This window comes from Nelumbo nucifera, chromosome 6 (genome assembly GCF_055504915.1).
Source record: "Nelumbo nucifera cultivar China Antique chromosome 6, China Antique-T2T, whole genome shotgun sequence".
Classification (NCBI taxonomy): Eukaryota; Viridiplantae; Streptophyta; class Magnoliopsida; order Proteales; family Nelumbonaceae; genus Nelumbo; species Nelumbo nucifera.
The window spans coordinates 61,220,810-61,234,242 of NC_142654.1; the positions used below are offsets into that span (position 1 = coordinate 61,220,810).

Genomic DNA, 13,433 nt, shown 5'->3' on the forward strand with positions numbered 1-13,433 from the left:
GGAAAGGAAGAAGAAAGAGAGGTTTCAACAGTAGTTTGTGGAAGGAGAAGAAGAGAAGGGAAGAGTTTGATCCTTTCCCCTTAGCCCCCCAAGATGTCTTTTATTCTCTTAATTCTAAACCGAGTACAATTCCCTGGATGCCCTTAATGGGGCAGCCTGCAATAAAGAAATAATTAAAAGAAAATAAAGGAGGCCCATAACTTAAGGAAATAAATCACTAAGGCCCATTCGGCCCATTCTCACTTCACGCCCCCTCAAGCTGAGCATAGATGTCAATCATGCCCAGCTTGCTCACATAATGATGAAGTTTTGCTTTTGGAACTCCCTTAGTCAGAAAATCTGCTAGTTGTTCTTCTAATGCAATGAAAGGAAGGGACACCTCTCCTGAAGCCATTCTCTCCCTATAAAGTGTATGTCTTCCTCAATGTGCTTAGTTCTATCATGCTGAACCGGGTTGTGAGCAATGTTAATAGCAGTTTGGTTATCACAATACAACATCAGTGGCTTGTAACATGAAACACACATTTCACCACGGAGAGACCTAAGCCATAACAACTCAGAAACCCCAAGGGCCATAGACCTATACTCTGCTTCAGATGAAGATCTAGTAACCACTGGCTGCATCTTACTTCTCTAGGAAATAGTATTTCTAGCTACTATAGCACAATAGTCTGATGTGGATCTTCTATCATCTACATCACCTGCCCAATTAGCATTTGTGTATGCTTCTACCTTCATGTGGCTATGTTTAGCAAATAATATACCCTTCCTGGGGTCTCCCTTAGGATAGCATAGTGCCCTTTCTACAACAACCATATATACGTCTCTGGGAGCATGCATGAACTAGCAAATGACACTCACAGCGTATGAAATGTCAAGACAAGTCATACATAGATAAAGAAGTTTCCCAAGTAGTCTCTAAAACACTCCCCTGCAAACTGGAAGCTCTTTATCATTAGTTGAGAGTTTGTGATTCACATCAATAGGGGTGGAGGAAGGTTTAGCGCCAAGTTTTCCAGTATCAATAAGAAGATCCAGCACATACTTCCACGGAAAAATAAAGATACCTTCTTTACACCTAGCAACCTCAATGCCAAGAAAATACTGCAACTCCCCTAAGCCTTTAATCTCAAATTCAGAATTGAGCAACTTCTTGAGAGCATCAACTTCTTTTGTATCACTGCCAATAACCACAATATCAACCACATAAACAATAAGAAATGTAACTAGAGTATTTCTCCTCTTAACAAAGAATGTACGATCCGATTGAGTCTGAGTGTAGCCAAACTTAGCAAGAGCAGCACTGAACCTGTCAAACCAAGCACATGAAGAATGTTTCAAGCCATAAAGTGGCTTCTTCAATATACCTTACCTTGCATCTCCTTACCATATGTATACCAGGATGAAGGGACATATATACCTCTTCAACGAGATCACCATTTAGGAATGCATTCTTAACATCAAACTGGTAAAGAGGCCAATCACAGCTCACTACTAAGGATAAAAGAACTCTCATAAAAGTCATTTTAGCAATTGGAGAGAAAGTCTCAATGTAATCTATTCCATATACCTAGGCATATCACTTAGTAACAAGATGAACCTTATATCTCTTAATTGACCCATTGGCATGATACTTGAAAGTGGAAACCTACTTGCACCCAACAGGTTCCTTCCCAGTTGGCAAGTCAACAATGTCCCAAGTATTAATTTTTTTAAAGCGCTTCTATTTCAATCCTCGTAGCATTCCTCCACGTTGGTTTGGCTAACGCTTCTAACACTAACCTTGGGATGGATTAAGAGGAAATAGAGGCTAGAAAGGAATAGTAGGATGAGGACAACAAGCTATAGGAAAGATGTTTGGAAATGCAATGAGATGTACATTTCCTCTTACCTTTTCTTAAAGCAATGGGTAAGTCAAGGTCTGGAAACGAAGGTGCTAGTGGTAGAGATGTCGGATATGTCCTCTCTTTAGTAATTAGAAGTGCTTAGGACTCAACTGGAGGTGTGGAATCAACCTATTTCGCCTTAGCCTTTGCCGCTGGTACCACCTTTGGAAAATAGGATGAGGGGTAAAAATTGGAGGACTAGTAGTTGGGGGAGAAGTAGGAATGGAAGATCTAAAAGGAGAGGATCCCTTCACGGGAATGGGATAATGTGGAGGGCACACAAGACTCAACTGAAATTGGCAATGGAAGGGATGAAGAAAACAATTCAAGAGATCCCCCCCCCCCGAAAGACGACTATAAAAAGGGACTAACTCTGCAAAGGTGACATCCATGGAAACAAACCAGGTGCCACTAACGGGATCAAAACAACAATACCCTTTTTGTATGGAGGCACAACAAAGGAAGATAAAATTCTGAGTCTTAGGTTCAAATTTATGTCTCTTAGAATTGTGAATGTGGACATAGAAAGTGCAACCAAAGACCCACAGAGAAATGGAGAAAATCTCAACACCAAGAAAGAGGACTCTAAAAGGAGACCTTAACCCAAGACTCAAGAAGGCATACTATTAATAAGATGGGTAGTTGTTAAAACTGCATCACCCTAATACTTCACAAGAAGCTTTTCCTCTCTACTACTCCATTTTGTTGTAGAGTATAGGCATAAGAACTCTAATGGACAACCCCAAATTTCTCAATGTAAGAGGTAAGGTCTTAAAAATATTCCTTAGCACCAAACTGAGTGAGTATATATATTCATGGAACTATTGTACAAGTTTAGGCACTTCAGCACAAGAGTGCATAAGGTAAATCCAGGTATATTGCGAAAAGTCATCAATAAACAGGGTGAAATATCTATATTAAAAGGTATAGCCGATCTTTTATTACTTGAGAGATAAGTGTTTTTACAATGCATTGAGAACTCATAAAACTCACAATGCAAACTTGGCAGACTTATTCCTTTAAATAACTTTGGAAACAATTAACTCAATGAAAAAAAAGACAAATGACCCAAACGACTATGACATAACATAACACGACTAGTGGACTCTGAAACAAGCGTAGTTCTTTGAGATTGTTAAACACTAACTTATGGCCAGAGGCACCAAAGTCAATTATCCAAGGTACTTTATGATTACCTGAGGTAGAAACATGATTTGCAGTGACACGAATACCTAAGTGTGCATATGTAGAGGAAGAACGACCTCTGATGATGTTGTAGCAGTGGAGTCAAAGTGACTGATTATTCGGTCATACTACCCATACTCAGCCCTGGCGACTGCAAGCTGCTCACCCACTGACTTCTCACAACTCTGTAGAAGGTGGCTACATTTACATTTCCACCTTTTCCATTCTCAAACCCTTTTCCACTTTTTTTCTTTCTTGAGTCTGACAAGAATGAGCTCTGGATGCAACTTCCAACAAGTGTCTTTAGTGTGTTTACACTTCTTGCAGTATTCACAGATAACATCTTTCTTCTAGTGTTGACCTTCGACATCATCCCAGCATTGGCATAGTGATCAACCTATGGCTCTACAGACTAAACTTGTCTTCTTCTCACCATAGCATAATCCTGAGACAAAGTCACCTCATCTTTTGCCAAAACATTCTGCCTCACAATATCATACTCCGGGTTGAGTCCGGTGAGGAACTCAAAGGCCCAATTTCTCTCCACAAACTTCCTACGTGTTTTTGCATCCTTTGTACAACCCCAAACAACAATCTCCATTAGATCAATCTCCTACCCAAGAGATTTCAGCATGGAGAAATAGACGGCTAAGGGCTTCTTCCCCTATCTTAGATTATTCACATCATTCTTCAATTTGTAGGCCCTAGCAATGTTAAGTTTTTGGGAAAATGATGTGAATAATGTGTGGTTGTATAGAATTCACTAACCAACCCACTACTATGTAGTTTGACTACATCTACCTTTCATAGGTAGGGTCATCCTCCATCGGTTCCTTCTTGCTCCCAGTGATGTAACCCCATTTCCCATTACTACACACATGGATCTTAATGGACTGAGACCAGGCTAAATAATTGATCCCATCCAACTTCACAGTGGTCACTACCCAAAAAAGATTCTCCATTGACCACCCATGTCCAAACTGAAAATGTGTGGGATATTTGATTTCTCCTCCAATTTGCTCCATTAAGTGAACAAATGCAACCAAAAATCAAATTAGGGCTTTACTAGGCTATATTTGTTATTCCAAGTAAAGAACAACCCTTTGACCTTCCAAAAATAGGGTTTCATCAAGGTTTAAAATTTTGCTATAGGCTGATACATTGGTAGGGGCGTATTGGCTTGTATCAAAGCTCGCCCATCCTTTCTTTCTTTGAAACAGGTTTAGAGGGGTCGGTCTAAGACTAGTCTACCCCGTGAACTAGGCCACACCCCAATACAACCCCTGCAGGGTGTATTGTTAAGCCAACTATATGATACGATACACCTGATACAAGGCATATCGTTCAAAATTTTGAAGCTTGGGTCTCATACGACCCCATAGGATGGGAGGAGAGAAACTTCAAACTACCAAAGGTTCCAAAACTCGGTCCAACCTAGTAACAGGAAGAACAGGGTACCAGCTGTGTGGGTGCCTCCTTTAGAAGACTGAAGCTGAATTTTGATGGTAGCAGCCAAGGAAATCCAGGTCCATCAGGGATAGGTGGGGTGCTGAGAGATAAAGATAGTAATATATTAGCTTTTTTCTCAGGCTCCGTGGGTATAGGAGACTCTATTAGAGCTGAGCTTCTAGCGGCAGTTCAAGGTATTCAAATTGCAGACCAGTTAGGAGTTCAGAATTTGCTTATTGAAGGGGACACCAAAGTCGTTATGGGCTGGTTGAAAAATCCAGCTTCAGTTATTTGGTGCTACAGGGATCTTATGAAGAAAGCTAATTGGTTTTCAAGGAACATGACTGTTAATTATCAGTGGGTGGGTAGAACAGCTAATACCATAGCGGATGGGTTAGCTAAACAAGGGACAGCAAGGGAACATTTATTTTGGGCAGCGCTGTAAACTTTCTTTTCCTAGTTTGAGGTAGTACTTTGTTGTTGTTGTGGAGAGGTACCAGCTCGTGCCTCTCCTTTGGGGAGGCTGTATTGTAATATCATTCTGATTGTCATGAATAAATTCTTATTCCCAAGCACCAGCTTCATAATGTCACTATGACCTGTAACAAGGTTTCTCCAGTTATCTAAGGTTTTTAGGAAAAATCTCTAAGAACCTGCCTTCAGCTTCAACTAAGGATCAAAATCTTCATACAAACTCTCCAAAAACCCTCCTAACTGAGCTGCATAAGTTATTGATTGATCAACAGATCAGTTCTCCATACACACTATGTGGGGGCAAAGAAAGGAGAAAGAGGTTGAAGGTGAAAACCTGCTCTCATACCAAGCTGTGAAATACACCTACAATAATTCAGAAAATACAAAAAAGGTAGAGGAAAGGAAGAAGAAAGAGAGGTTTCAGCAGTACTTTGTGGAAGAAGAGAAGGGAAGGGGCCGATAATGTTATTATGTTTGCTATCCATTCAGCCCATTTTATTCCAAGTATGGGGACTTTTGGCTTGAACCAATGACAGTCCAGGCATTTGATGTTCTCAGAAACTTAGAAACATGTGGTTATTCTAGGGATTTTAATTATTATTACTTTTTTTTAAAGGATGGCGGTCGTCCTAAACTGCTTGATTTCCTAATACATAATAATCATAGTAGATCTGTTAACTCTTTTGAATGGCACTCTGTAGAAATTCATCTGCCCCATCTAGCTACAAATGTTGGTAGCATGATGATAGAATTAAGGAACTATTGATAATTCCAACTTACTTAGAGGAATTTGAAGTTAATGTTGTCAAATTAGGCTTTATGTTGATGTCCCATCATCTCTCCCAATGAGTTCTTGCTTTCTAAAAACTGATGGCTTAATTATATATCTATTGTATCATGTATTTTCACACCCTTTGATGCCAAGACAGGTTTAGACTCTGACTTAATGATTCTCGGGCTTTTGCTATGGTGTAGGTACATCACTCAATCTATTGTTGCTGCTAGTTGGGATCATTTAAAACTTGCTAGAATTGATCATCAAAGTCGAACCATCCAAGGGAGCTTATCATTCGCCACAAAAGGGACACCTTTTTTTTTCATTTGCTGACATACATAGAGCATTACAGAATTCTTGTTTTTAATATGGCTTAATCATGTCTTATCTCCCAGGAAGAGCATAGTTCAGTATTGCCAAGGTGCTCGTGTGGCTATGTCTCCTTCTGAAGAATACCCCTATTTCTCCAAAATTATTTTATCAGAGAAAAGGCAGAATCATGGCTGTGCATATCAGTTCGTGATACGAAGCATGAGGATGAAACCATGGGAACTCATTGCCACTACCATACAGCTTTGTTGGGGGTTGTGCCAAAGCTCGGATGGTTGAGGACTTAAACAAATACCATCTAAAGGACTGGACACCATCAAAGATGGAGATGATTTCTACTACCAATCAAGGTCATACTACCACACTGTCCAAGACCGTGCTCATGACAAAGTCATCCCATCATATCCTCTTTTCTGAGATGTATGTTCTTCATACCTTGGGCCTCCAGATCACAACTGGAAAGACAAATTGGGAAAATAGGTTTCACACATGCGGAGACTTTCGTCCAATTGTTGGCTACTTAGAATGGGCTGAACTTGTCATTGGTCGAAGTTAAGACATTCTAGAAAAGGCAGGCATCTACGACGTTGTCATTGCATCTCTGTTCATGCATGATCACTGCAAGCCTTTTGTGAAGCATGGTGTCCTTCAATGAACTCACTTTTTACTCTTCATGGGGAAATGTCAATATGTTCCAGTTCAAGGAGAATTTTATGACAAGGCGACACCAAGCTTGCAACAAATCCTCGGTCTTGATGCCAACTATAATCATGCCCTACGTTTCAGCTATCATTTCCTTTTGTATGCATACAATTGCATCAGAAATAATGACAATTATGCTACTGAGACACATCGACATCAGGTTAGCATTTCTTCTTGGACGAGTAGGTGATATCGTGGAGACCTAAAGTATGATAATCCTGCCTTAGATCTAGTGCATCTGCTTCAAGGATTTGAGTTTTGGATGGTTTGCCTTCCTATCGCCAATGGACAAAGCAGGAGAACCTTGTATTGATGATCTTGGCGTGGATGGTTATGTAGCAAGGATGATTTGCCTTCCTATCACCAACAAAACCCTTGACGTGTTGCTATGGGGGTCGCAACCAGCACAGGACTTATGATGCATCTACTAGCAAAGAAGTCTTTCAACCATGCAAGGGATCCTCTTGGACTCTGACAATGAAAAAAGTGAGCTCTTTGACAACCCTTCTTGATGACCTAGGCCATATCTTGGACTGTGATGATTTTGAGTACCTTGTTAGCCTTTGTTCATGCTACTTGACTTTAAGGAGAGAGAGCCATTACATAATGGAACCATATAGCCCTCATTGCTTTCCTAGACAGTTTGCATATTGTCAAAATTTGCCAAGGACCCCACGGAAGGAATTCAGGACAGAAACTTTGAAGTAACTAGAATTCTTATGGAAATGCTGACTTTATAGGGATCTCCATGTAAAGCAACAATCACTCAATGGCCTGCTTCAAGCAACAAAGTCCATAAACGCTATGCTACTTGGTGGGCTGGAATTGTTAAAGCACCATTTTGACCACAATCCAAAGGATCTTGCTAACAGCATGGAGTCCATATGTGAGACGATACTTGGTCTTAATCTCCCTATAAAGGCTGACGTGGACGAGGATGTCCCTGAGGACCCTTCTTCCCTTAAGGATTTTAGTGAGAAGGATGTTCCCTATCCAGGCTCTAGACATTTGCCACAAGAAGTTAATGCCCTGTCAATTGAAGCTACTAAAGAAGTTAATGCCCTCTTAAATGAGCCCCCTTTGACTCTCTTACTAAAAGGTTTGGATCATGTTCGAAGCCAACCCATCCTTAAATATGAAGTCTAGCTTGGATTCAACCTTAAGGGTCCTCTCACCACATAGCTCAAATAGACATCCTCCTCTTGTCAGCACCCAATTTTTGCTCAACCCCCTCACCCTACCTCTTCGTGCTTCCTCTATCAAGATTCCAAAACGTGAGGCACAACCCAATCCCTTAAAATGTGCCATATACCCCAAATCTTCTTTTTTTTTAAAACCCTTCACATGTCAAACAACACCAATAAACTTAGAACAACGAAAAACCTTAAGATACCTGATTCAACAAAAACAATTAAATACCTAAATCAGACACAGCCTCTGGATTCAAGGAACTAAGACCTGGTGGCATGTTAATATTCATGACCAAACTCTAAAGATCCATCATACATCGTACCAACTCTCCTTTTGACAGATCATTCAAAATATTATTAAATTCAACAACTAGTACATACAATTTATGTGCTTTCCAACAATATGTGGGTCAGGAAGGGTTAGGTTTAGCCTAATACTGCACCCTACCCATACCTGTACAGGTTGTAGAATCCCAAAACCCGTCCCTGCCCCAAAACTTGTCCTTCAAGAAAAAAAAAACGCCCCATCGGGGAGGGTAAGGCAGATACCCACCATGTAGGGTAGAAATTGTCATCCCTATTTCAAAGACACTAAGATACGATCAACCACCAAATCCCACCTCAAAAGTCCAAAAGATCAATAACAAAGGTTAACAAGATTCCATTTTGATGGCGTTGGATAAACAAAACTAGAACAATCAAGATCAGAAAATTCTCTCCCTGATCTGAACCTTCCACATGATTCATCATCCTAACTCGGCTCACACACCAAATTTCAGCTCAAAATTCTTTTGTTTCACAATCTAATTATCAAAGATTTCAATCTGACATGAACAGTTAAATCAATTAAAAAGTTGCAATCCATGCAACCAAACCCCTCTCTCATTAGGTCCAAAGCCCTCAAAATAAGCTACCTATCCAATATCAGCCATAAACATTTCCTTCTAAAAAAAACAAGATTCTGTTTCAAGCCCTCTTATTGTTTGATGAGCTATAAGCCAAAACCCCAACTTGAGCTAAATCTTCCGATCTATACCTCTAACCAGAAATCCGTCTCTTCAATTAGATTCAAAGCGTTAAAAAATGCCTACTCACCAAATTTCATCCCAAGACTTCGTCATTTAACCCACCATCAAACCAAGATTCCATTTCAATAAATCTCATTGATCAAGACATGTTAGTTGTAGATCACCATTATCTAAGCCTTATTTGACCAATGAAACCCCACCACTTTGTTCAAAACCCAAAAAAACACCAATATATCAAATTCCATGACCTAACTCCTACATTTGACCATTAAACTAAAAAGGTTCCATCTTAAAGCACCAAACTAAATTGATCTATCAACCTCAAATCTCAAACGGGTTAGGACTAATGTTAGCCCTCTACTTAACCCCCCAAAACACCTTCAATAATGAAATTGCACCCAGCAGATTTAAAAACCCACAAACCAAAGATACCCCTACTTAAAACTTAGAAAAGACCAAATGGCATTTATAGTGGATTCAAATTTACATTTTATGCCATTGGGAACCCTAAATTCGAGACCCCTACATTAGGACACTCTAAACTCCCATTGGACGCACAAAACCCATTGAAATTGGTCCCAAATCAAGGAAAAAATGTTGATTGCAAACCATCTTAAAATGAAAATATTTTACTTTTTTCATGAAAATACCCTTCCCCTCTATAAAAAAGACCTAAATCGAGCCCAAAAGAGAAAGAGATTGCCTAGAAGCATACCTAATGCCTGAGAAGTCCTTACTTTCATTTCTTCATAATATATCCTCAAACCTTGAACCCTTGAGCTTCAAATCCATCCGATAGCACTCCCCCATCCCATTGACGCTTTCTGATTTCAGTTGGCACCGAGGGAACAAAACTCCCTCTGCTATTTCACTTGAAACATCTAAGGATAACTGTTAGGAACCATCTGTCAAAGTCAAATTCATTTTTGTCTTTTGTTTCCTAAACGTGTTTCAGTTCATTCAGTGTCAAATTCTAACAGTGCCTGGTTTATTTCATCTCTTGGTTGCTTGAAATTTCAAGAATTTGGGGAATTTGTACTCCCAACTTGGGCTTTGCATTTATATCTGAGCCCAAATTGCTCATAGTTATAGTACAACCCTTTTTCTCTATGGGATTGCATTTCAGACCATGTGAGTCACTAAAAGGTATTGGAGATGGGCAGGTAACAATGGGAGGTCAGCCCAGAGTGCCTTTAATCTTATCCATTGTCCCCGGTTTCATTATAGGGCCTGTGGACCGGGATATATTTTTTAATCTATGACCAACCATATAAGACATAGGTAGGAGGGCTTTCACCTCAAGCTGGACCTCCACTTTGAGACCCCCACAAAACAACTAACTAATGCCTTCTGTGGCCATCCATGAATGCAAGTGGCCAGTCATTCACAAGCAATTTGATATTCCCAAATGGCACTAATTTGTACTAATTTGGACAAGTCTTCATCAGTCTTTGAAGCTTGAAAACCGAAATTGAATGCATAAAGCCCAAGTAAAATCCACCCATGCCACCTAAGATTCAGAATGTTGGTAGTTGGTAACATTGGTACCACATAATTGTAAATTGCTTGACCACCAAGATGAATAGAGGAAATTTCCACTCATTGGTGGCTAGGAATCTCATCGACATTCTTTTTTTTTATAAATAATAGTAGTATGTCAATAAAACAAACATGCACACTACTCACAAGAGGAGCAGCAAACCTTCAGACGAACATTGAAATTACATACAGAGATCCAAAGCAAACATCATCAACGAAAACTCACATGGACCAGGACATCCATACTCAAAATTTTCTCTCCCTACCCCTACTCTTGCTAAAGAGTCTGCCAGCATGTTTACACAGGAATCTCATTGATTTCAAAGTATCATTCTGCTTTAAAAGTCCAAGAAGAGAGTCCTCACCAGAATGCAACAGAAAATCCAACTTGGCCTGTCCATGTCGCTGATTCAGACTTCCGATTACTTCCCTGATTCAATCTATCAGAATAACTGTCCCATGCTCCAGTCTACATGAGTTACTCGCATCTGGTAGCTACCGCAGACAGATTCCTTGATTTCTCAAAGCTCTCCGATCATGTTGTGCAAACCAACTTCAATTTGATCAATCTCACATAGACTGAAGCAGCCCTAGTATTCATCATGGTTCTCAGTTGCAGCATCTCAATAGGAAATCTTTGATACCAATCTATTAGGTACCGCATAACACAGGACTTTGCATTTGCAAAGCAAAGGACTCCAGATTACTCCATGTGGTTAAATCGTGAAGGAGGCTAGGAAAACCATGCAGGTCAGTACTGGTCCTCTCCGAATATGTCTTCACACAAGAGGCACTAGAACCCTACAGACCTTTCCAACTTCCCTGTAAATTGGGGATCTTGTACCCTTGAGGGGGCCTTTTGGAGAAGACATTCCCATCTGAGTATATTCCTCTGCAAACCTTTCCAACAACATATCACCCTTGGCATCTAAACCCAACCTTTAGAACCCTACAGACCATTTCCACCCAATTGCCTTACGGTTCCATTGATTGTTGGTATGTAATTTTTGTTCTTCTAATAGATTCCTGTTTAGAGAAGTTTTGTTGCAATAGAAAATCATCCAACTGACATAGTCAAAACCCTCAAACCACTTTTAAACAACTAACTAGTGGATCAGAAATCCCATAGAAATGTTCTATTGGACTTACCACCAAGAAAATAAAATAATAGCAAAAAAACCCAAAAGGATGTTTCTTTGTATGTGTAATCAGTCCAACAGAGGAAGCACTCGTACCAAGTTATCTGTCCTAGATAAGAGGAGGAAGATGAGAGAACAAATAGATTGGCCAAAAAAAGCGTAGCAGTGCCCACACCTCTATTCTATTAAGAGTGTTTTCAACAAGTGCAATGACCAAATTGCCCCTGCATCCCAAAAATTAGGGATTTACAACCATATCCACTCAAATTTTTGAAATACTGCTCCAATATATAATGCATAGGATAAAAAGTTAGAACAATTTTTAAAGGCAAATGGTTTGTAGGATAATAATAGCATAGTAGAAAAAATCAGAATTTGAAGAACATTTGGGGGACAACTGAAAACGTGTCAGTCACTACATAGAACAAACTATAAAGAAAGGAGAAACAACAGTAGTAATTATATAAAACACAGTTGAACAAAGACATCAAACACTGCATATTAACTTCTAGCAATTAATTAATTTGATAACATTTCAAACTTAGCAGTTAAAATAGTATACTACATCTCAAAAATTAGTCCAAATTCCAAAAGCATAAAATAAATGGAAAGGAAAACAATAGTTCCATCTGGAAAAAAAATACAAATAAAGTTTGATCACAACAAGTTTCCAACCAGAACCAAACCAGGGAATAAAGTAGAGATGGTTCCTTATGGGGCCTTGAAACAAGCATGAACCTGAAAAATGGATTAAATTTTAGATGTATGGTTTGAAATGACAAACGATATACAACTAAGGTATGTGCAAAAGTTGAGTTTCATGGTATATATGTAAAACTCCTCAACTAGAACCTAACTTAAAAACTACCTTCATACATGAATGGATTCTTGAGACACAATTATTGCAAAGAACAACATGAAAAAAAAGTAAATAAATAAAAGATGATACTTTCCCTTCTACGAAAGGAAGGAAAAAGGCTAAAATTCATAGAAATTTGTAAAGTTTCTTTGTGAAAGTAGGCAGAAACAACTGATAGATCTGAAGAATGTTGCAATATATTAGGACACAACCTTTCTTTTTGAAAAGGTAGCTGAAATTTTAAGACATTATTCATGTACAAGAGACGCTACAACAAATGTTGGAAAACCCAATCACTTGCAGTTCTTTTATATTTTCTTCACATGGAAACGTGATATTTTAAGCAAATCTATTATTTGGGTTATTTGGAAAGTACATGCTTATCACTTTTGATTCTTTGGTTAATTGACCCATTATGATCCATTAGACTACAAACAATGGATTTCAAATATTTTATTTAATACCTTTACTTAATAGATGTTAAGAATTTCTTCACTAAAGGTATTAACATCTATTAAGTAATTCATTTGCAAGGAGACAACATTTCTCACCAAGTGATCAAGCAAAATATTGTATTTAAAATAGATGAAACATATTTATGTTCATACCCTCTACGATGCCCAGTTGTTTCAACAATGGTATCCATGGCTTCCCAAAGAAGAGAAAGAGGAACCCAATGAGGAAGATACTTGAAGCGAGCAACATCCATGATAAGTACCATATCACTTCCAGAATGATATCCACCAATTGGTGAAATATGTCCATATCCGGTCTACAGCAAAATAATGAAAATTTCCCAATCATCTGGAAGCTTCAAGATGATTGGGAAATTTGTAGCTTCAATCAGGGACTTATTTGTAGCTTCAATCTATTAGTA

General features: G+C 39.0%; 1 long non-coding RNA gene across 1 annotated transcript in view; it reads left to right on the forward strand.

Moving 5' to 3' along the window:
• The window catches only part of LOC148791104 (uncharacterized), a 59,392-nt gene extending 51,708 nt beyond the window's left edge, over positions 1-7,684 (forward strand). Inside the window, exon 2 of the long non-coding RNA XR_016077505.1 lies at positions 5,970-7,684. This is a non-coding gene — a long non-coding RNA (uncharacterized LOC148791104). The remainder of the gene's footprint in view (positions 1-5,969) is intronic.
• The last annotated feature ends 5,749 nt before the right edge of the window (positions 7,685-13,433 follow it).